General features: G+C 34.5%; 1 protein-coding gene and 1 long non-coding RNA gene across 2 annotated transcripts in view; one reads left to right on the forward strand and one right to left on the reverse strand.

Moving 5' to 3' along the window:
• The window catches only part of LOC137388799 (acylcarnitine hydrolase-like), a 65,092-nt gene that overhangs the window by 13,001 nt on the left and 26,975 nt on the right, over window positions 1-25,116 (reverse strand). The window lies entirely within an intron of this gene.
• On the forward strand, window positions 2,724-20,226 carry LOC137388801 (uncharacterized). The gene is made up of 7 exons (XR_010978028.1): window positions 2,724-2,797; window positions 4,111-4,167; window positions 8,185-8,241; window positions 12,178-12,300; window positions 12,805-12,918; window positions 17,293-17,443; window positions 20,120-20,226. It is a non-coding gene; the product is annotated as an uncharacterized lncRNA (long non-coding RNA).

Raw genomic sequence — 25,116 nt, forward strand, 5'->3', positions numbered from 1 at the left:
ACTTGTACAGCATGTATAGTGCATACTACCCATAGTAAAAGTTTGTAATGCAATTATCCTGACAGCATCATGGCTGTGACACACTTACTAGTGCTACTGCACGGCTAATGCAAATATATAGATGTCTAGACTGGCAATTGTTGAAATTGCTATGAGTTTTATATCCAAGCACAAGTGAGGGCAGTGCTCATTAATGAGTAGTTATGTTTTCTCATAATGGTGACAACCCTGACCATGGTTTTATGTCAACTGTTAATCCGCTTAATCTGCAAGAATAACGTAATCCCCTACCAAAGCTAAGTGATTAGAATAACATAAAAATGTTTTGTGACCTTGTCTTTAAACCTTGCAGTTACATGATATTGACATGTTGGTATGAAGTTTATTTTACTGGCTAATGGAATAATTGGTAAAAGCAAGTGATGTTGTGTGGAAATAAAAGAAAAGAGCAATTATAATGACTCAAAAACTTAACAACTTTTAATAGCAAACCTTTTGTGAGATCAGGATATTTTGTGGCATCAAAGTTGCGGCATAGTATGCAGGATAGTCTGTTGACGTGCTTTAGACAACAGAGATTAAAAACCCCGAGGTACATCGAGCCCAATTCTATACCTATCAAACATCATCAATCTGAAACAAAACTTGTGTAGTGTTTCTAGCTTTTCCATAGCTCTATCTAATAAATATGAAAAAAAATTAAATGAAACAGCAAGCAGTTGCAGTGAATAACTTTGTTATATATGCATAGGACATGATATGTTCTCATGATTGGCCTATGGTTTACAGACTAGCTAGATAAAAGGGGTAGCGAGAGGGATTTTCTGTGTTATGAGTCATTGGTTTAACATTACATAACCAGGCTTCATAATTGGTAGCTAAATGAAAGCAGTGGATGTCATTTGGAAATGACCTAGATACTGACATTTCAGTAGATGCTGTAATGCTGAGATAACATTTTACCAAATCTTTTACCTTGTATCAATGGTAGTGACAATTTGCCACTACACTGTGTCATCATAGCGCAGTACCAAGTGATATTTCAGTGCAATCAAATCTTTTAATATGAGTAGGCTTTTACTTTATAGGCTTTAACATATATGTAATAAATTTAAATATTTATATTATTTTTAGCCATTTCTTAAACATATTTCTAGCAAATATCAGCCCCAGACTTCTTTGTTTTCAAGTTGTAATAGATAATTACTTCAACATATGTGTCCTGACTATATAACAGGTACATTTTTATTAAATACTAATAATCTTTCCAGTCTTTGGTTGTTGGGATGAATAAGATGGAGAGCTGCTGCTGCTTCTGCTGCGATTGGTGTGGCTGAGACTAGGACTATTTTAGGCACCGAGATGTGCACTAATTCTGTTTAGTTTTTGGCATTCTCGGCTCATCTTGGTCTACTGTCTCCTCTAGACCTGGTCAGTAAAGCGGCAGTTGTTGTCCTGAGCAATATGGCTTAACAAGCTTACCCTATTGGTGATAAAGCTTCTAAGTTTATAAAGTCTTTTTTTAAGTTTCAAAGTCTACAATATTTTCAATTTTATTCTACCAAGACGAGCCACAGAAGGCAACAAGGCAATTTTTTCTCAATTATTTTGTGTATTTCATTTTTAGCAAACTGTTGAACTTTTACACACATTAATATTTGTTACATTCACTGCCTATTTCTGATTTCATGTTTATTTTACAATTTATGGCTAATTCTATTCACTTGAGCTGCCTCTAAAACATTTGCACCAATATGTATATTTTAATCTGTTAGAAGTATTTGCAACTGTTTTATATTGATTTACATGTCATGTAGTTCACAATGCAGACTTCACATTGAGCCAGTTGGGTTAAATAGTCACATGAACCACAACTTCTCATCATTAAATCTAGCTCTCCATTATGGCTTGTTGCCCTAGATAGGGCATGTTGCTGCAATCACGTAATTAACTTCAAATTGACTGATTTGAAAAAAAATTCATTGCCGCTTAATGTTAGTGTTTTTTAAACTTCTCTCATTGACAAGCAGTTAGTCATGATGCATTTCGCTTGCCAATAGCTTGTGAAATGTGTGCTGTTTTTTAAGCATTGCAGAAAGCCCTAAGATCTTCAAATAAATCCCATAGGCATACCAGATAGCAGAGATTACCAAAAGGGGTTGGCAAGGCATTAAAATCACTTGTATGGTTCAAACTTGTATGTCCTAGAACATGTTATACAATACAAAAATACTGTTTTTTAAAAATTGTGCTCAAATTTATGCACGCTTTCATCATTGCCTTTTAAACCAATAATTTGGCAAGTCTCTCCCAGCTATTGTTTTAAACATATATGTATATTGTCTATACCTATTAGTGTACGTGCTGTAGCGTAGCGTATAAATTAAAACCATCAAAAATGTGCAAGCCTGATAGTAAACTCTCTCTGTTATATTGAAATCATCAAAGAGTTACAATACTTTTTCTGCATAGGCTAAGGTAAGGCCTGCTTCAAACCTGCAGACAGCTGTGTAAACCCTGAGTCTTCATTTATCCAACAGCCAAAAAATTAAACAAATTACGTAGCTGCGTATGGGCATACACCTAATTTAATTGTGCTGATAACCACATTTCTTTCTGTAGGATTTACTATCGCTTGCGTGAACTCGGAGTGCACTCGGGATCGAATCTAAGCTTCAAATCTAACTCATTTAACTCATCTCATGTCAGCAACGCTTTTTAGTGCAAGTATTATCGATGGAGGACAACTGAGCTGGCAGAAGATCTATGTGGCTGCAAGTTTCTGATTTAGACCAACGTGAGTAGGATAAAACTGTATTTAAGAAATGAAACATATAATGAAAGCAGCAGGTATGTGTGCTTTTGCTTTAGATTTTACTTTACCTTGAACTTTGGGGACTACATTGGGCTACAGGATTTGTTGTTGTCGCTAATCCAAAGTAACAAAAATATACGACTTTCAATGAAAGCTTGGATGACTGTAGCCTAACATTTGCTTCATACTCAAGTCAAGTCAAGCTCATATGTCAAGCGATTTTCAGGAATCGAGTGTTGCGATCATTGGTAGACATTGGTAGATATGCATCACTGAATAATTTTCCATTGCTAGCTGGTTGTCGGATGCATGCTATACGTTATATCCTTAAAATCTCAAATTTTTCCAACTTCTCAAAAATTCAAGTGATTCAAAGATCTATAACAAAAGTTTAATTAAAAATGGTTTACAGAAAGAGTTTTTAATTGAATTCTGAAAGAATATATAATTTATATTGTAATACTCATACAAAAATTAGTTCCGTAGGCCTACTATATGCTAATCAAAGCTACCGTTTCAAGGCAAAGGTTAGCAGTAGTTAACCTTTCGGTATAGAGATTCAAGACAAAAAAATTCATGTAAAATAAACGTTTTATAATGCTAGAAGCCTAGAACTAAGTGCCAGCAAAGCTTTGTGAAGCGTATTAGATACACATGGCATGAGGAAAATCTGTTGCTGCAGATGTTTATATTATTGATTGATATAATTAATGTGGTTATGTAAACATTGACTGTAGCATATATTCTTTAAGGGGAAATATATATTTTGCCATAAGCCTTGTTTTTTTTAAAAACATTTTTTGAAGATTGACTAACCAAACATGAAACAGGTACATTAAAAATAATTAAGCTTTTCGTATACCCATTATTATGCTAGTTTGCAACGAATTTGCGTGTAGCCTATCATCAGAAAACTCAATGACCAAAATTTGCTTGATATTTCTCCAGTATCCTGCGGGACATGTATTGCCTCCAGCTAGCTTTAGCTTTCAGAGCCAGACATAGAACCCAGTTCAAGCAATAAAGGTCATAAACTAGTAACAAGCATTAATTAAACATCTCTTTGTATATAGCTTAGTGTATGGCGTTATGTAATCTCATACCTGTTGGCTGTTTAGCTCAGAGAAAGAGCTAATCTCATCAATCACTGTCAACAGGGTGTCAACAATCACTGTCTCTGTTGGCTGGCACTGGCTACATGCATTACTCATGTGTCTTTGTGTAACTTGTGATGTACTCTCTAACTTGGTCCACATAAATGCATGTTAATAATCAAATGTCTTTTTTTCTTGTAGAGTGTGACATTGTGTTTCGTAATAATGCTATAATGCCTGGCTTGCTCTTGGTTGCAGGTATGTACTGACAAGATAAAACAATCTGACTTTTTTTCATTTTTTTTCCAGGCTTTCATTTATATGGTCTCTAATTTAGACAACAACTGCGACGACTTAGCCTTTAGCTGTGCACTTTTCTTGTTGTTTTGTTATCGTTACTTATGCCAACAGAAAATTTAATATTCACATTGTTTTATATAGTAATGATAATAGCAAAAAGAGTACAATTTAAAATAGTTTTTCTCTGTAATTACCAAAAATCATTTAGCAACCGATATAGTTCTAGTCATAACATTGAAATGAATATTTTCATGGTGTAGTATCCTGGTTAGCCTCTGAACCTTGAGTTAAATGTATTCTGTTTTTGTCTAATTTAAAAGTTTTGAGCTATTGAGACATACACTGACCCTCGTATAGAGATAAACCCTGTCTTTAACAATGATGATTTCAGCCAGCTTTCAATAACCTAACCAACAGACCTTACCCATCATGCGTAGTGCTGTCCTTGTATTGTGGTTGGTTTTTGTTAGTGCAGAGTAGGTGAGAAGTAGGATACTTGAGCCAATAAAAGAGTTACATTTTTAATATGAAATAACTAAGGTTTTTTTGCATTGTTGTATTTATAATTCTGCATGCTCTTAGAGCTTGGTTAAGTGCATCGTGAACATGGTTTTACTTTTGCTCTCTCAACTGCATTCAAATAATTTCATATAGTAAAGTCAATGGGCCATCTATCTTTGAAGAAAGATGCATGGGTCAGTATGGAGGATTCAGAGGCCATCACTTGAGGAAACTTGGGCATAAGGACAAATTTCATGATCTTAGGCTATACATATAACTGAAAGCTTTTCATTTAATATCTTATTACAGCACTACCCATAACATTATTTGACGTATAGATTTTTGCTGCTTTCTTTTTATAAAACTACGGTATTGGCTAAAAGCGTAAATTGAATGGGTTATGATAAAATTATACTTGGCCGCTTGACCCATCTATCCGTTTTTGCGCTTGCATTGCAGTAGATTAAATGGGCCAACTGGTCCAACTACCCTCATCCTTAATGGCCCATGTATACCCAGCTTATAACTTTTGTAAAGTGCCATAACTCTCAAGTTATTTACAGATTAGTTTTAAATTTTGTCTCAAATCGGTTAAAAGATGTTTATTTATGTTAAAAACAAAAATTTGAGTAAACGTCATTCATTTGCTGCATATTAAACCTGCTAGAATATTAAGTAAATTTACGAAACAGTACTGATGAAAGGTAACTTACCTCCATGCTTCACAGTTTCACTTTGACAGAAACTAAGATGGCAGCAGTGACCTATTTTTGGATTGGACAATATTATACAAGCAATAGAAAACTAAAATAAAGTAAACAATTTCTAATAATGGGATACCTATGTATCCCCTGTTTCCATATATCCCACTTCTCCCCTAATATTTGTCCTGAGTAATTATACTCACTGGAAATGTGAGTTTATCTTCTCTCAATTTTTGGCATTAGAAAGTTTGAGTATTTTTATCATGTTTGCTAGAATTTTGACTTCTGAGTTCGAGTTTGGCACATGAATTATTGAAGCACAATGAATAAATGTTGGGATTAGTCGCTTGAAAGATGTGCGATACTCAACAACTATGCCTGCTATGGACTAATGCATCTATGGAAATAATTATAATTGTATTTTAATATCACAATTACTATTCTGGTGTTATGGATTAAATTAGGCTGCTGAAATATAACACTGGATATCTAACATGTTTCAGTCAATGCTACTTGCTAAATTAAGTTTGAGCAGGGTAGTGTTTTTAAAAGTTTACTCTCTATTCTTTGGATTTAAGATTCAATGTTTTTGTAGTTGTACCTGCAAAATGATAGAAAATCATTTTCACCTGTAATTACAATTTAAGTATATGGAACAGTACTTGAATTGTTCCATATACTTGAAGAAAGAGATAGAGATAAAGTTATAGCAACCAAAAAAGGTAATTGACATGGTATGGCTAAATATGACAGGGTTGTTATTCACTGCTGCCACATTCAAGGCAAGGCCAATGTTTTCACTGCGGTTTATCTAGTATTTTGCAATATTATCACAGACTCATTATACACGCATTATGTGGCTCTCGGAGCGATAAAGAGTCAGGCTTATAGGGCAGAGCTAGCTAGAGAGTGGCAAAACACACCTGTGAATAATAAAACTTGATCGGAAACACTTACTAGAACCAACATCTTCGTACATACATAAAGCACTAAGCTGGGACAAGAACCCACCAGAGCACGCAAGCCAATAATAGCTAAAGCTGAAGCAATAATAGTCATAAAAGCTGAAGCAAGCGGTAGAAATGTCAAGTGATTTGCAGGAACTGATAATTGCAGGGCTTTGTGAAGCGTATTAGATATGCATGACATGAGAAAAACTCTTTGTCGCGGATTTACATATTATTGATTTTATTGAATGATATTAATTCATTCGCACCTGCCTAATTTTTAGGCGATTTGCCCCAGATACCGCTGATTTTCGGAAAGTTGCCGTAATTCAAATTACTACTACAAAAAACAAACTTAAGATAATTTACTCATTTAAATTTCACAAGAACCAGCCAAATCTCCGTTTTCAAATTATATTATATTCCTACAAACAACTCGTATCCCTTTTATGTAGATTCATGCATCAAAGAAGGTAGTTTTAGGAAATTTCCAATTTTCAAAAAAATGTCATTTGCTGAAACAAAGTTAGATTTGCACCATAAAAATTGCAAAATATACTAAGTTTGACTGAAATTAGTTATTTATTACAGACAATACATAGTTATAAAGATTATTTATACAGATGTAGTTAGTCACGAACACAAAAATCATGAAACTTCAAATTTTTCCCAACGAGAAACTTTGAATTTTTTCTTCAAACAAATGCATAGCAAATCTATATGCCAATATAACACGAAAAAAACTTCATGAAAATGTTTCAAATAATAAAAATATGTTCAATAACTCTGTTCTTGACTTTTCAGATATCATAGACAGCTCTCAGAACCAATATGATCCTATCGAAACTGAAAGATAACGTCAGTCTGACTACAGCTGGCAGCGTGAAGAATGCATTTTTATTCGAGCATAACAATTCAAATTGGCAAAATTAAAAGTTAATAGAAACTTTGAAACATTAAAAATAATGTTTTAATTTGATTTATGCAGTCTTTCAGTGTCTTACCACTTTTTGATCTGCATATTTACTGCTGAAGTTGAAAAAAGATTATCACAAACGATAAAATTTCAAGTCAGCATGATGATTTCCGGTTTTGGTAGATATTGAGATAGGTGTACTAATCGGGTTATAACTTTTGTCGGAGATGTCACAGAAGCATATTTTAAAGTTTGTCTGATTGGCCAGAAATTTTTCTTTATATCGAATTAAAAGTATTATTTTATAACTAAAAAATAATGATGCAAGGAGTTGGTAAATTTCAGACGCGAGTAAACACGCGTTGAGTGCCTGACAATGTTATAAATACGCATGTTAACTTGCGTTAACTCGCGCATGGGTGCGAATGAGTTTATCTGGTTATGTAAACATTCACAGTAGCAGATATTATTTGAGAGAAAATGACTATTTTGACTTAGCCTTGCTTTTGTTTGTAAACATTTTGTTGAAGATTGTCTAACGAACCATGATACAGGTACATGCAAAATTGTGAAGCTCTTCGTATACACATTAATATGCTAGTTTGCAAGTTTTTATCTCGAGCTTTAGCTTTCAGAGCCAAACATAGAACCCTGTTCAAGAAATAAAGGTCTTAAACTAGTAAGAAGCATTATTTAAACACCCCTTTGTATATAACTGAGTGTATGGCATTATGTAATCTCATACCTGTTTGCTGTTTAGTTCAGAGAAAGAGCTAATCTCATCAATCGCTGTAAACCACATGCTGGCACTGGTTACACTCATTACTCATGTCTTTGTCTAACTGGTGATGTACTGTCTAACTTGCCAACATAAATGGATGCTAATCAATTGTCGTTTTTCTTGTAGAGTCCGATATTGAGTTTCGTAATAATGCTACAATGCCTGGCTTGCTCTTGATTGCAGGTATGTACTGACCAGATAAAACGATCTAACTTTTTTCCATATTTTCTTTCCAGGTTTGCATTCATATGGTCTCTAATTTAGACAACAACTGCCAGGACTTAGCCATTAGCTGTGCGCCTTTCTTGTTGTTTTTTTTACTGTTACTTATGCCAACAAGAACTTTAAAATGGTATTGTTTCATATAACAATAATAACAACATAGAGTTACTACTTAGAATAGTTTTTCTCTGTTATTACAAAAAATCAAAATTTGCATTCAATATAGTTCTGGTGATAATATTAAAATGAGTATTTTTATGGTTTAGTCTCATGGTTAGCCTCTGAGCCTTGATTTCAATGTATTCTGGTTTTGCTAACTGGAAGGTTTTAAGCTATTGAGACATTCACTGACCCTCCAATGAAAATAAAGACTGGTTTTAACTCTTTCGCTACCGTAAGCCGATATATCAGCTTTAGTGGTAGTTCAAGTACAGGCCGTAAGCCATATATCGGCTTTAGTGGTAGTTCAAGTACAGGCCGTAAGCCATATATCGGCTTTAGTGGTAGTTCAAGTACAGGCCGTAAGCCATATATCATCTTTAGTGGTAGTTCAAGTACAGGCCGTAAGCCATATATCGGCTTTAGTGGTAGTTCAAGTACAGGCCGTAAGCCATATATCGGCTTTAGTGGTAGTTCAAGTACAGGCCGTAAGCCATATATCGGCTTTAGTGGTAGTTCAAGTACAGGCCGTAAGCCATATATCGGCTTTAGTGGTAGTTCAAGTACAGGCCGTAAGCCATATATCGGCTTTAGTGGTAGTTCAAGTACAGGCCGTAAGCCATATATCGGCTTTAGTGGTAGTTCAAGTACAGGCCGTAAGCCATATATCGGCTTTAGTGGTAGTTCAAGTACAGGCCGTAAGCCATATATCAGCTTTAGTGGTAGTTCAAGTACAGGCCGTAAGCCATATATCGGCTTTAGTGGTAGTTCAAGTACAGGCCGTAAGCCATATATCAGCTTTAGTGGTAGTTCAAGTACAGGCCGTAAGCCATATATCGGCTTTAGTGATAGTTCAAGTACAGGCCGTAAGCCATATATCAGCTTTAGTGGTAGTTCAAGTACAGGCCGTAAGCCATATATCGGCTTTAGTGGTAGTTCAAGTACAGGCCGTAAGCCATATATCGGCTTTAGTGGTAGTTCAAGTACAGGCCGTAAGCCATATATCGGCTTTAGTGGTAGTTCAAGTACAGGCCGTAAGCCATATATCGGCTTTAGTGGTAGTTCAAGTACTGGCCGTAAGCCATATATCAGCTTTAGTGGTAGTTCAAGTACAGGCCGTAAGCCATATATCGGCTTTAGTGGTAGTTCAAGTACAGGCCGTAAGCCATATATCGGCTTTAGTGGTAGTTCAAGTACAGGCCGTAAGCCATATATCAGCTTTAGTGGTAGTTCAAGTAAAGGCCGTAAGCCATATATCGGCTTTAGTGGTAGTTCAAGTACAGGCCGTAAGCCATATATCAGCTTTAGTGGTAGTTCAAGTACAGGCCGTAAGCCATATATCGGCTTTAGTGGTAGTTCAAGTACAGGCCGTAAGCCATATATCAGCTTTAGTGGTAGTTCAAGTACAGGCCGTAAGCCATATATCGGCTTTAGTGGTAGTTCAAGTACAGGCCGTAAGCCATATATCAGCTTTAGTGGTAGTTCAAGTACAGGCCGTAAGCCATATATCAGCTTTAGTGGTAGTTCAAGTACAGGCGGTAAGCCATATATCAGCTTTAGTGGTAGTTCAAGTACAGGCCGTAAGCCATATATCAGCTTTAGTGGTAGTTCAAGTACAGGCCGTAAGCCATATATCGGCTTTAGTGGTAGTTCAAGTACAGGCCGTAAGCCATATATCAGCTTTAGTGGTAGTTCAAGTACAGGCCGTAAGCCATATATCGGCTTTAGTGGTAGTTCAAGTACAGGCCGTAAGCCATATATCGGCTTTAGTGGTAGTTCAAGTACAGGCCGTAAGCCATATATCAGCTTTAGTGGTAGTTCAAGTACAGGCCGTAAGCCATATATCGGCTTTAGTGGTAGTTCAAGTACAGGCCGTAAGCCATATATCAGCTTTAGTGGTAGTTCAAGTACAGGCCGTAAGCCATATATCAGCTTTAGTGGTAGTTCAAGTACAGGCCGTAAGCCATATATCGGCTTTAGTGGTAGTTCAAGTACAGGCCGTAAGCCATATATCGGCTTTAGTGGTAGTTCAAGTACAGGCCGTAAGCCATATATCGGCTTTAGTGGTAGTTCAAGTACAGGCCGTAAGCCATATATCAGCTTTAGTGGTAGTTCAAGTACAGGCCGTAAGCCATATATCGGCTTTAGTGGTAGTTCAAGTACAGGCCGTAAGCCATATATCAGCTTTAGTGGTAGTTCAAGTACAGGCCGTAAGCCATATATCAGCTTTAGTGGTAGTTCAAGTACAGGCCGTAAGCCATATATCGGCTTTAGTGGTAGTTCTACAGGCTGTAAGCCATATATCAGCTTTAGTGGTAGTTCAAGTACAGGCCGTAAACCATATATCAGCTTTAGTGGTAGTTCAAGTAGGCCTACAGGCCGTAAGCCATATATCAGCTTTTCAATATGGTTTCACTTTTCTTTTAATTATGAAGCCTATAGAACAGCTAGACTAATCAAATTTTGTCTCCAGTGAAACAACCTTGTTGCCAACTACTTGCTATCAATGTAAATATTTTTAGCTAAATATTGTCAACAAATCGCGGTGATAAATGTAGTGACCGTATAACGATATATCGGCTTATCAATAGGGTTTCACTTTTCTTTTCATTGCGAAGCCTACACATTAGCTAGACCAATCAAAATTTGTCTCCAGTGAAACAATTGTGTTGCCAATCACGTGCACCTAACAAATTTTTGTTTCAACTAATCCATTTCTAATTATTTTTCAAAACGGTGAAACCAGATCGTTATCGTCATAGCAAGGAAAAACACACTGCGTTCGTTCAACACAAATAAAACGTTCGATATTGTACAAGAGTAAAAATCACCTTGTAATTATCTTGTAGAAAATTTTGTTTTGAATAGGATGCATTTTACAGTAAAGTGACATCTGCTTTTATTCTCGAGATATTGCTTAATTACTAGCGGTATAACAGCTTTTCAAAAAGTTGGTTCATTAATTTGGGCAGAATATTCATTCGGTAAGATTTTAATGTGGTAGTGAAAGAGTTAAAGGTTTACTTGCATCAAAATTTATATTACAGTTATTTAGTATGGAAAGATTAACCAAGTCTTACTTTGTTGTGTTGTAGGTGGAAAATATTTTACTAACTATATTTTTCCAGTATATTTTGAGTCATGAAATGATGATGAGCGTGTGCTGGATGGATATGATCTGTAAATTTTTTTACGAGTTTTTAAAATTGTACAAAAGTTTATAGTTTCAGCCCGAACAATGGTGAAATACCATTTTTTTCTGTTTGATGACATCGGTGGTAGGTTTTTTACTAGTGTTTGATCAAATATTATTATACTATTCTTTGGATCGCTGAAAATATTGCCCAGGTTTACTGACACGCATTGATAAGATCGGCAAGGATCAAAGCGTTAAAACTTGACATATCATCAATTCATGAATTTTTACAAGTTTATATTTATATTTAACGACTATGGTATTATCTTATTGACATGGAATTACTTAATTTATTGGAAAATTTTAGCACTTTAACTACCAGAGGTGCGAGCTGTCTACTGACACAGGCTTGGGTAATATTTCATAACAAAGGCTAGTACAAAGCCATTTGCCCAGCTGCTTGCATTGAAAGCTGCTCATCCATAACAGCTCATGTATTGCTTTCCAGTTGGCAAGCACTTTATGTATGCCTATATCAAATTTATCGGCATGTCCACCAACATATCAACTGGTCGTGGATCAGTAGTTTGTTATCTGTTTAGGCCTACGTAGTCATTAAAGTCATCTTTCCTGAGAGATGTTACAATGATGAACAGATCTCAAATGCTAGTTCAACGCTTCTTCCCAGTCATTGGATGCGTAACCAACCTGATTTTCAAAGGCTGGTAGGTCATCCTTAACTAGTTCACTTAATAAGCTTTTTACTCAATGACCTCGCATAGACCTTTCAACACATTAGTTTCAACACTTGTTGCCATTTGTCTGTTGCTTTGAATTTCTTTGCATAAAGTGAACCTTTTTGCGGTATAATTTTAATTTATTTTAGACTTGATCGATACCCAAACTTTTTTTTTAACTTTTGATAAACGCGATAATAATACCTCAAAAAAATACCATAACGCATCTATTTTGATGCAACAACACTCTATCTTTCAGTCCTACTCCCATCCTTCAATAAAAAATGGCCCTCAATTTTTCAAACAATTGCTTTAAGTGGTCTCAAATAGCAGTACCATTAAAATAGAGTTAGCATTCAAATATAGGTTTAACGGTAGCCCACTTTCAACATGTCTGCAAATACCAAATAAAAGGTGGTCAGAGGCTGGATGCATAAAGTGGTCATCAACTTTCTTACTTAATATTATGTTACAAACATTTTACTTTTGTAGAAGTTGTTTGATCTGGAGAATAAAGATGAGCTCTCCACACCGAACTATAGTCCCTCGATCATTTCCTCATAGAACCAATCATATCGGTCTACAAGTTTTTAAAAAAGCTAAAGGGTGAGTTTATGAGCCCTTGTTTTTTTAGTCTTGATCTTTTGATGATTATAGTTGGCTCTGGAGACTGCAGTCATTAATTACATTGGGCAGTTGGCTAAACCAAAATACCATAGCACTGGCAATCAAAAAAATAACTAAAACAATAGTTAGGATGCAAAATACTAATGTATGAAGTTGTATGTACAAATTATCCGTTTTTTATATTTATGTACAGTATTTCAACTATGTATAAATTTAGTATAAAGTTTATTAAAATATTATTATTAAATATTGATATTTAAATGTTAATATAAAAATATTAACCATTTTTGCAAAGTTTGACTGATTTTTTTAATGAGTTTAATTTGGGTTCTCAGAATTGAAACGTTTTAAAACACAAGCAGGTTTGTACGTAGTCCATTAACTGAGTGCATACAACAGGCTGTGCAATGCAGCTCAGCACAACGTACGCGTTTAGCCAAGATCAATGTTCTATGGCTCTTACAAAGTTTTCCGTACAAAACACTTTTTTAGTGAGTAGCTGATTAATTGATTAATTGATTAATGGATTACTGATTGCTTCCTATTTTATTAGCAAAAGAGGCCGAGAACACGGCCGAGCTCACACTGCAACACACTTTTAGCTTTTTGTTCGCATCTTTAGATGTAAAATTTTCTGTTGATTGATGTGTATATAAAAAATCTCATAGGTGGCGGGTTCAAAAATAGGGGCCATGCTAACCTGAGGGCACACTTCATTCATTGGTGAAAGTTAGGTCTTTAACAAAAGCCATTACATTTATGAGAATAGCGATTTGTATACCAAAATATGTTGTATTCTAATAAATAGTGTATTACGTTGTTCTATATAAAACGATATGGTAATGATGCTACCATATCACTACCAGGCACACTGGCTTTTTAGCTATAACTAAAAAACAACTTGTATTAACCGTTTTAGGCAACACTCTTGCTCACCTAAATTCTGGAGTTTTCTGTTCATGTAATAATATTATGTTTTCCAAACTATGATACAATTAAAAGTGCTATTGTGAATTCTGGTCATCAAATATTTTTAGCAATTTTTTTATAACATCAAGTGGCAATTCAAATTTCCTATTTTCCAGCAAGATCAATAAATTTTTAACCCGTCTTAGCATTTTCAACATATTGAAGAGTGAAGTAATAATTTGTGGACATGATCCACAATAATCATGAACTTGTGGTATGACTCTTACTCTGTTTCTTACATCAAGCCTGCTTATAAACATGCTGTCAAAATGCAGTTGCATTTAAAGGTCGACTCGCCAAAAAATTTCATTACAGTTATTTGGTATCAAAAAATTCACCATGTCTTACTCTACTGGGTTTTAGGTGCAGAATTTGTAGAATGGTAATTACAAGCTTTTAAAAGCTCAAAAATGAACAGTTAATCGCAGCCATCAGGAAAACATTGTAGGTTAGAATCCCTGTATTTTGATTACGTACTCAACTCAATGTAGTTATTGTTCTGACATGCAGTGTTATCACGTAAAATTAAAGGCCAATCACAGCCTCGGTATAAAACGTCTCGTAGCACTAGTTTATGACAAACACTTCGGGTTCTACCGGGAAGCTCTCATCAAATATACATGCTCAATTATAAATGCTCGCTACTTTACAATTTTTTCAGCTTGGTGTAATTTTTTTGTCGTAATTTGATCATGTGACCCATAATTCCTGTCAAAAAGCATGAACAATTTCTGCAGAATCCTTTGACTATCGCAGGTGACCAACAGGCTCCTCATGTCATCAGATGATGGTATACATTCCTTTGAACTAAAGTTAAAAAATAAAATAATTTTTAGGCGAGGTTTTGAGATATCAGTGCTCAAAGTGACAGCATTACAATGATCAGGAAATAGTCACCTAAGGACAATAGACATGATTTATTGAATACATGAGGTAAATTTGTAAAAATATTTTGACAAATGAGGTTGCAAAAAAGTTTAAACAGAAGCCATCACTGCGCAACTTACACCCCATTTTAGCCGTTTCGTAAAGGGATTCCAACCTATGACGTTTTTGTGATGGCTGCGATTAACTGTTTGCTTTTGATCTTTTAAGATTTTGTGATCATTTTTCCTCATATTTTGCACTTACAACACAGCAGAGTAAGATACGGTAAATGGTTTGAGACTAAATAACTGTAATGTAAGTTTTGTTGCAAGCTCACCAATAATTTACGCATAAATTGTCTCAGTTATTTTTTTAATCATTTAAGAATTAAATTAGCTATAATAATAATTAGCTCGATTAATATTAAAAGCTTGGAAACCTCTGGTCCTGATTTTTTCTGAATTATACACGTATACAATATGATTCTCAAAAAAAGTAATACCAAGCAGATTTTACACTGATTGCTTCTGTTTTCTTTTGACGAAGCTGTTTCAGTGCGAATCAAATTGTTCAACTCCTGAGCTACTGTGAACCTAGTAGGACAGTGAAGATAGTCAAAGTGTTTTCGCATAACCAAGTGCTGCATGATGTGGCTTTGTCAAGCTTTTGTACGAATGGGTCACAATCTCAAAAACCATGGTCAAGTCGCAAACCATGAAGTTGAGTTATCCGACTATAAAGCTGCACTAACTGAATAAGCAATACATTTTTTTAGATATACAGCTATTTCTATGACAACCAGCTACAATCTGTTTAGATTTTTAACTTCAGCATAATTTTCTGGATATAAATTCAGAAATCTAGATAAATATCACAACATCTTGATTGATATTGGTTGCTATGACATTTTGAAATGTAAACACAATTGTGCATTAGTTTTTGTTTCTCAAACTTCAACACTTGTTTTCTCGGAACTATGTTTTGGCATTAATGGTTTCAGCATTCAGCATGCATTAATTACATGCATTCAGTTTATTGACCATAAAACCTGCTGTAATTGAGGTAAAATCAAAATTTTGTTTTGCAAAATAGCTGTGAACTCACTCCTTTTGATAGTAGTGTAGATAACTCCCAATCTCAAACCACTGATTTAACCATGGTTTCTGAGATCATGACCCAAATTGTTTATGATTAGTGAGTAATTGACAAATTACTTTACTGTATATATACCTGAATGAAAAAAGCAATTGTTTGTATATGTTGAACCAATAAAAATATGTTTACAACCCAAGTGTAGTTTCGCTTTGCGAATACTTGCTTTATGACAATTTCTTCTTAGAAATGACAGTCATGTCGGAGGCATAACAGCCACAAATTTTTACTAGTTTTAGTTCTATGGACTGGGTAATTTTATTGAGTAATAGTGCTGATGAGAGTAATTATTTTTATCAGTAATAATATATTGTAAACTAATAATATTCATGAATCATCTGACTCGAGTTTTATGCTCACCTCACGGTAATTTCAAAATGAACGAAAAGTGTTCCCTCTCATTCTGCAACACATTTTTTATAGTTTTCGCGGCATCAACTAACGTATTATTATACTGATTAATTTGCTATAAAAAGACTGTTAATAGATCATGTGATTTAAAGTTATAACCATTTATACAGACTCATTTTAGAAATTAGGTGTCACTAATTACTTATGTCGCAGTAAAGAAATTCCTTTCGTAGTAAAGGAGTTGACGTTAGTTTGTTAAATACATCATGTAGTTACCACACTGTTTAGAACAAATAGTGCTAATGTAAAACTACAATAAAAATATGTCATCGCTAACATAAATTTGCTACCAGTTTTAATTTTATATTATACTATATATTTTATATAGGTTTTGCATTTTCTATTAAAGGATTTTAAATGTTCCCAGGACAAAAAGAAGTCACTGCAACAGGCTTTTCATAGAAATGATTTTAAACTCTATCTTAGTATGATAGATATTTCTGTAACAAGTATTGATGTGGCTAATTGTGCCTAATACTTTTATACGCTTTTGACTAAGTCGAACAAATCTAGTTTGTTTCACTCTTACCACCTGCCTCAAGTCGGTGCAAATGATCATCAAAAATTTGATTTCTTTGTGCCGCTAAAAATGGCACATTAAAGAAAATTTAGTTTGGTGAACACTCAAATATTGGTTAATTATTTGCCTTGCTAAAAACCGTAATAGACTCATCTGGATTACATGTACAACTTAGCTGCCTAGGTTGCTAACTCGTAGTTCCGTGGCTTGTTATCATTTTGCTTGTTAGGGAGTAGTAATCTTTTTAAAAAAATGAACCCGCTTTTTTTGTTGGAAACATACCATTCAAGCAGCAAATGTATGTCAGTGCTACTGCGCATTATGCTGGTTAATATTCTCAGCTTTGTTAATCATTCTTAGTATTGAATAAGTGTTGCTGCTTTTTGGTTTGTCTCTTTTCCATATATATGTAACTATTATGTATGACTTTTTAGCTTCATGAAGCTGGTGCAGAGTTCTTACTAACCCTTTAGTGACCGCGGGCTTACGGCTGGAATTCCCCCAGCGCACCAGAGCATTTACTATGGTTATTTGAGCCTTCGATACCACTGCGTAAAAACTGCATCAACTTTCATCAAAATTGAGGTAGATACATAAATTAACATGCACAAGAATGCTGAGAAATTTTTTTACAAGCTGATTTTTTTTATGTAGATAGCTTGCATTTGCTTTCCTGCAAAACTCTCAATTCGTTGAAGCGACGAGTTTTTTGATTTTTGTTGGTCATTTTCAATTGTTTTTATATTTACTAAAAGCAATTTTGCAATGTTGTATAAGTAATTCCTGCATAGATTTATATGTTCACAACAATTTAAAAAAAAATTAGTCGTCCAAGAGCATTGAAAGTGGAGTTATGAGCTCCAATGTATAGCGGGAGCGTCACCGGAAATGCTCAAGACGCCTTGTCCATAAGCAGCGCAAGACAGTCACCCGACAAGGTTGCTCCAACTTTTGTGCAAATTGGCACAAAACTGTGAATAAATATGCATCTGGAAGCTGAGACATTTTCCTGCAGAATGAGATTTTTTCCTCCACACAGCTTGCAAAAACTTGGCAGCTAGACATATATAATTATATGCAGTTACGATTTTTTGCTCTAGTTTTTATGCATTTCTTGAGACTATAGATCTATGTAAAAGTTTTGCATATAAAGTCAATGCACAGGTTCATGTGTGCTGCAGCAAACATTAACCGGTTGTGTGCAAGAAGAATTAAGTCGTGAGCCTATATTCACACATTTGGTGAAGAAGCAAAAAACATGAAGTAACATTTATTATGAGCAGAAACAGCAAATCATGGACTACTAGATTGCAAAACAATATGAGAACAGAACTTTTTGATTAGACCGCTGCTCTGAAGATGAAAGTGTGCAACAAATACAGCACACCAATGCACAACTAATACAATAGATTAGCAAATTTATGTAAAAATGCTAGCAATACAAAGCAGTGAAGCATTTGCGGAAACAATAAAATACCATTTGTAAATAAATTTAGTTAGCATGGTAAAGATCAAAACATGACTTGCACAAATATATTCCACTTGTGACTTCGCTGCCAGTGCATTCAGCTTGCTCGTCAACAATGTATACAGACAACTGGTGCACATAGCCAGAGACAGCAACGGAAAGCAAATAACTTAATTCCAAATTTAGATCTGTTAGATGGAATATACTGTCTGAAGTTGAGCCATCCTTCCCATGCCAGCAAGCTTTCATCTACAGATATAAATTTATCAGAGTGAAAAACAGGATAGAACCAGTCGCATGTCATGGCAAAATTTTTTTCTAACTTGAACATTTTATTGCCAGTAGGGTCTTCAAAATTGTCAATAAAGTGTAAGCTTGCTTCTAATTTTCTTTCAATTCTTAAATTGATTAAAAATCAGCGTAGATAATAAAGGAATGTCACAGTGGACCAGTAAGGCGGCATAGTAGGCTTTTTGAGAATACCTAAATGCAAAACTAAACAAACAACTCGCCAAATCTTTATCATCAACAGGCTCCAACGCATCGCAATGTTTTTGAAGGCCATATTTATTTGTTTCGTTCAAAATAATATTTATAGTGACCGATGTTTAAAAAGCTTTGAATAATAAAAAAACACCTACCTGTTTAAGAATTCAAACTTATACTCCTGCCAGACTGTCAGCAAAATGTAATTATTTTGGTTTTAAATCAGCTCCTCTTTGATATCCGTCATTATTAGCCGTTTCAACGCCGGCCGTTTCAGTCTCACTTTCGCAATCCCATTCATTTTGTTGATTTTCTTTTTTACTTTCATCGGCTTCCTCACATTTTTTGGTCTAAAATCCCCTTCTTCACTTTCAAACCTGTCGTTATCTTCCTGTAAACAAATATTTTTAATAGCGCTTCAAATATCGCATCCGTTCATGATGATCAGCTTTCATAAAGACCGTTCAACTTCTAACAAAGTGTTCTTTTTGCACATGCGTAGAAGGGAGTAATTACAGCCTCAAAACAGTAGTATGATATCTTTTAAAACTCCTCAAAATATTAATGAAAAATGTTAGTGCCATTTTTAAAATAAATAAATGAATTTAAAAAATACCTATCGAAGACTCAGATCTGATGGCAATTACGGGTTTGGTGCGCTGAGACTGTGCTCTCAGCCCATAAGATTTACGGGAACGGTGTGGAAAAGGTTAACAATAATTTGGTTGAAGGTCAGGTTCTAGTTGTTATGTTTTACAAATTGGACTATGCCCTGTGAATAACTGCTTAATTTCAATTATGTACACAGCTCCTATTCACCCTTGCATGTTTATAGTTGTCGTGTTCTTGCATTCCTGTTACCTGTTTACCGGCGATAGCACTTGTACAAACTATAGGTTAGCGTAGCGTCTGAGACAGGAACATAAACTTGCAGTTAACACCCATGGTGACGAGCTCTAAACTTTACCTTACAATAATATCTAGAAGCCAAGTCCAAATCAAGGTCAGACAACTGACAATCGATTTCATGACTTGGTGATCGCTTTTGAAATTTTGTTCACATTGCTTAAGTCATGCTCTTCTAATGCCTAAAGACTACACCGGTGAGGAATATAAAAGCTGTGATTGAATGTCAGGGCTAGAATACCAAATACACTTCTACTTGCTCAGTTTTTGTTTTTTCTGCAGCAATCAATGAACTTGCAAACGATTTGCTGTAAACGTATGTTGAAAACAGTTAATGTAAATCGGAAAAGGTTCTATTAAAAAAAAACTTGTTATTTCTATTTTGTTATGAATCATTGCAGAGTGCTGCCATAACATGTCCTGCATCCTCTTTGATGCTAGTCAAGTTATCTACAGAACTGGCAATTTAAGGTTCAAACAGCTTACATACATCTTTGGGATGTTTCTGGTCAGAAGAGAGTGGACACAAGAACTTAGTGAAGGTAAATCACGGTGTTTATAGACCAAAATATTGAGAAACGTAGAATGAGCTTTAATGAAAAAAAAAGGGTAGAGGTTTTTTTTAGAGGTATTTTACAATTATAGAGATAAAAAATCACTTCTAGTCTTAAAAATTCAATTATATTATTTTTGGCAAATACATTTAACACTTTTGCTATCACATCAATTTCTGACCAAACAAAATTAATTCAAACAAATTTTCAAAAAACTGATATACAGCTAGTATTTAAGTAATATCACAAAAATCAAAACCTACCGTTTCACTGTTAAATGCATCTTTTTCAAAAAAATTCTACAAAATAACTATGAAACTGTTTAGTGAGTCCCAATCTCACAAATGTTCTGACGCTTTCTTTGCGTTGAATGAACCATGTGTGTTTCTTATTGCCATGACGATAATGATCTGGTTTTTCTGTTTTGATAATAAGTAGAAATGAAACTGTTAGGCTAAAAATTATTCTATTGGTTGCGGGTGATTGGCAACCAAATTGTTTTGGTAGAGACAGAGTTTGATTTGTCTAGCTAATGTGTGTGCTCCGTAATGAAAAGAAAAGTGAAACCCTCATGATAAGCCAATACATCGGCTTATGGTCTGTACTTATATTACCTCGGAAGCCCTGACATCGGCTTATGGTAGCGAAAGAGTTAATAATTTGCCCCATGCTATACCCTTTATAACTTTCAATGGCATTCATGTTGGTTAATAGATTGACTCGCATATTAGTATTACTTACAATCTGTTTGTGATAAATCCAATTTTTGCTCAAAGTCCCGTTCTGCTTGTCATAGCTATCTTTTGCAGTTATCCTTCATTTTTCGTGATACACAGGGACATTGGTTCTTTGTGAAAAGTGAAATCGGAAAATAAAAAGTAGTTTTTTTTACGTACTATATATACATGTACATGGCTCAAACTTTTTTTGTTAAAACACTTGCATTTTTCTCTGAACATAATGTATTTGTTTCCTGTATGATAAATAAATTGAAGTTCTCTTGATTGACTGTTATGTCGTATTTCAATTTCAATCCCAGTATGGTAATTCAAAGAATGAACTTCAAGTGTATGGGCATAGTTTGGACTTTATCTGGTTGGAATATCTGTCCAGTAAATGCTTTTATAATGCATACCTCTTATAACGGGAACTCCACCTAAAAATAATTTATGTAAAGCTTTTGTTTGATGCAACATAAATACTTTCACATGAAGTAAAGTGTCAAGTTGGTGCAAATTCTCAAATTCAATGACGAGAATTTTATAGCTGGCTTTAAAAATATAGTTTACATTCTTGCCGAACTGGAGCAATAAGAGTATGTATAGGGTTCGCTATTATAGATTTTAGTACATTGTTAACTCTTTTGCCACCGCAAGCCTATGCATCAGCTTATCAATAGGGTTTCACTTTTTTTTATTAGGAAGCCCACACATTAGCTAGACACATCAAATTATGCCTCCAATTAAAGAAATTTGTTTCCAAGCAGGTGCAACCAATATAATTCGTTTGCAGTTCAACCATTCTAACATTTCACAGTAATTTAAGTACAGACAGTAAGCCGGTGTATTGACGTTTCAATAGGGTTTCACTTTGCTTTTCATTACGAAACCTACACATTAGCTAGACTAATAAAGTCTGGTCTTGCACGAGACCACCTTGTTGCTAGTCAGGTGCAACCAATATACATTATTTTTGTTCAACTATTCAATTTCCAATCATTTTTTCAAAACGGCAAAACCAGATCGTTATCGCAAACAAAGCGTCAGAAAAATTGTGAGAGTGAGATTCACTAAACAATTCTAAGCTTACCTTGTAGAGAACATTCTTTTAAATAAGATGCATTTTACAGTAAAATAATATCTGTTTTCATTCTTGAGTTATTGCTTAAATACTAGCGGTATATCGCTTTTTTTCGAAAAAACCGTTTGAATTAATTTGGGAAGGTTAATCATTCGGTCAGAATTTTATGCAGTAGCAAAAGAGTTAAACTAGTTTGCCATTAGAAGATGTCAGTTGTGTCAAAAAATAGAAAAATGACTAGCCTTTCATAAACTCCCAAAAATTGGAAAGCTACCTATTGGTGCAAGCATTGGAGTATTGATATACCCAGATGAATGTTATGAGCTCTAGTCTCATCAAAAATATATATTTTTCCTAACTGTATCCCGACGATGGATAAATGAAAAGTCAGACAGACACCGCTTTCACCTTGTTAGTTAGCAACAACAAGTATCAATCAGTCTTTTGTTGCTTTTATTTACTTCACCTTCTTGTTTGTCTCCAAATTCATGTCTACTGCCAATTAACCAGAATGTTTTAATTGTTTAATCGGTTGATATGAGCATTAAAGTGGAAATTTTACCTGAGCTAGTAATTTTTTCAGTTTTCTTGAATAGTGTTACAAAAACGAACTGTAACAATCAGGCGCAGTGGCACTTGCATGCCAATGGCAGAGTAACTTTATTGTAAAAGCACATGCCATAATCGTGTAAACCAAGGCTGAAAATCTGTTCTACTAGAAACTTCTGAGCTATTTAAAGGACTTTAATAATGTCTATATAATCTCAGATTTTTTGAATTTTTTAAAGTGCTCGAAAGGGCAACTTCATGTTTTTTTGTCCCAGCATTGAACCTTCTTCAAATAGATTACAATTTTTGGAGAAAAGCCGTCTGCACAGCAATTGAAGGCTCGTGTTGTTCGTTGGAGCTTAGGACATATTATTTTAGTGTTAATTGTGTTTTAGTTGTATCATGCGTATTTTGGAAGAAAACATTAAACCTAGAAAGAGTAATTCAAAGTGGTCTAAAAACATGCGAGTTATAAAGCAAGCTGACTTATTTTTAATAATCCTAGCTTAGACAACTGAAAAAATTATTTCTGTAAGAAATGACATCTTGAAGCATATTTGTTAAAGAAATTATTTGCTTGCAAAATCTGTTGGTCTAAACTTTTCTTGATTTTGCTGGACTTGCTGGACGTACTATTTTAGTGCTAACCCTTTGGCAGAGAAACGACTAAAATGTCGTTTACCGGTTGCGTGAAGAAACAAAATTTATGTCGCTTTCGGTAGACGTTTATAAAACTGTCGCCTAGTAACGTTAAACAAAGGATATGAACACTAGTAAGTTTTAAATATCATCAACAATATATCGGTTGATGATTTACAATATGAAATGATTATCTGAGAGGCTTTGATTTGTGCTAAAAACTAAACAAATTGCCTCTCCTTGAAAAAGAATAAAATTTGGAAAAAACAGTCAACATCAGCTCGACTTTCAAAACGGTAAAATAAAAGATTATTTGATCCTGCGATCATTAGTGACTTTTTGTTTGATCAGAATCAAAATAATTCAAATAATAGAAGTGATGTAAACTTTTTGGATTTTTAATAAACTTGGAAAATATAGGGAAAACGATCGTTGTGGTGTCAAATGCCTTCCAACGCTAAGTCGGTTAATATGCATCTGCAATGTGAGATTTCAAAATTTGATCACTGGCCATTTAAGAAGAACTAAATAGTTTTAGTGTAATCAGTATTAATAATACAAATAAAATCCACATTGATCGAAAAGTGTGCGTGAGGATCTTGTCTGTTTATATTTGCCTCCAGTGTCACCTGCCTACAATAAATGATTTTAGTTTACATAAAACCTGTTGTTATTCAATAAAAGCACTGATTCAACTTATGCTACTTCTATTTCAGCTCATCAAAAATTGGTAAACTTGCAATGAATCTATGTACTTATTTTATATATTTAGCTCTTCATCTTAAGCTTTCTTAAATTGCAATTGAGGTCCGTAAAAGTCGACGATAATTTTTTGCGATAGATGTAAGAAATAGAGTAGTAGTCATACCACAAGTTCATGATTTTTGAACAATTTATTACTTCATTCTTTAATAAGTTGAAAATGCTAAGACGGATTAAAAAATTATTGATCTTGTTGGAAGAGAGGAAATTTGAATTGCCATTTGATGTTATAAAAAATTGCTAAAACATTTGATGACCAGGATTCACAAGAGCACTTTTAATTGTATCATAGTTTGGAAAACATAATATTATTACAGGAGCAGACAACTCAAGAATTTAAGTGAGCAAGAGTGTTGCCTAAAACGGTTAATACAAATGGTTGTTTAGTTATAGCTAAAAGGCCAGTGTGCCTGGTAGTGGTAGCATCATTACCATATCAATCTATATAGAACAACGTAATACACTTTTTATTAGAATACAACATATTTTGGTATACAAATCGCTATTCTCATAAATGTAATGGCTTTTGTTAAAGACCTAACTTTTACCAATGAATGTGTGTGCCCTCAGGTTAGAATGGCCCCTATTTTTGAACCACACCGCCTATGAGATTTTTATAAACATATCAATCAACAGAACTTATTACATATAATGATGCAAAGAAAAAGCTAAAAGTGTGTTGCAGTGTGAGCTCGGTCGTGTTCTCAGCCTTTTCCGCTAATAACATAGGAAGCAATCAGTAATCCATTTTCAAAAGTCTATTGATTGCCCATTTCTGAAACCTTGGTAACTTTAAAGGTCTGACACGGCTGGTTAAGTAACCAGCCGTGTCAGACCTTTAAAGTTACCAAGGTTTTTTTACTACACTTGTAGTAAAAAACGAAATTGCGAGAACAAAAATATGTGCTCCAAAAAAAGGAAAATCCCAGGTCGGTGAGGGTTGTTAACATGTTTTCTATTGGTTCAATGCAGGCAGATGATTCTTTTCTTTCAAATAGGTACACGTATGACAGGCTAATTAATCAGCTACTCAATAAAAATGTGTTTTGTACAAACATATTTGTAAGAGCCATAGAACATTGATCTTGGCTATA

The sequence above is a fragment of the Watersipora subatra genome, chromosome 2 (assembly GCF_963576615.1).
Source record: "Watersipora subatra chromosome 2, tzWatSuba1.1, whole genome shotgun sequence".
In the NCBI taxonomy this organism is placed as follows: Eukaryota; Metazoa; Bryozoa; class Gymnolaemata; order Cheilostomatida; family Watersiporidae; genus Watersipora; species Watersipora subatra.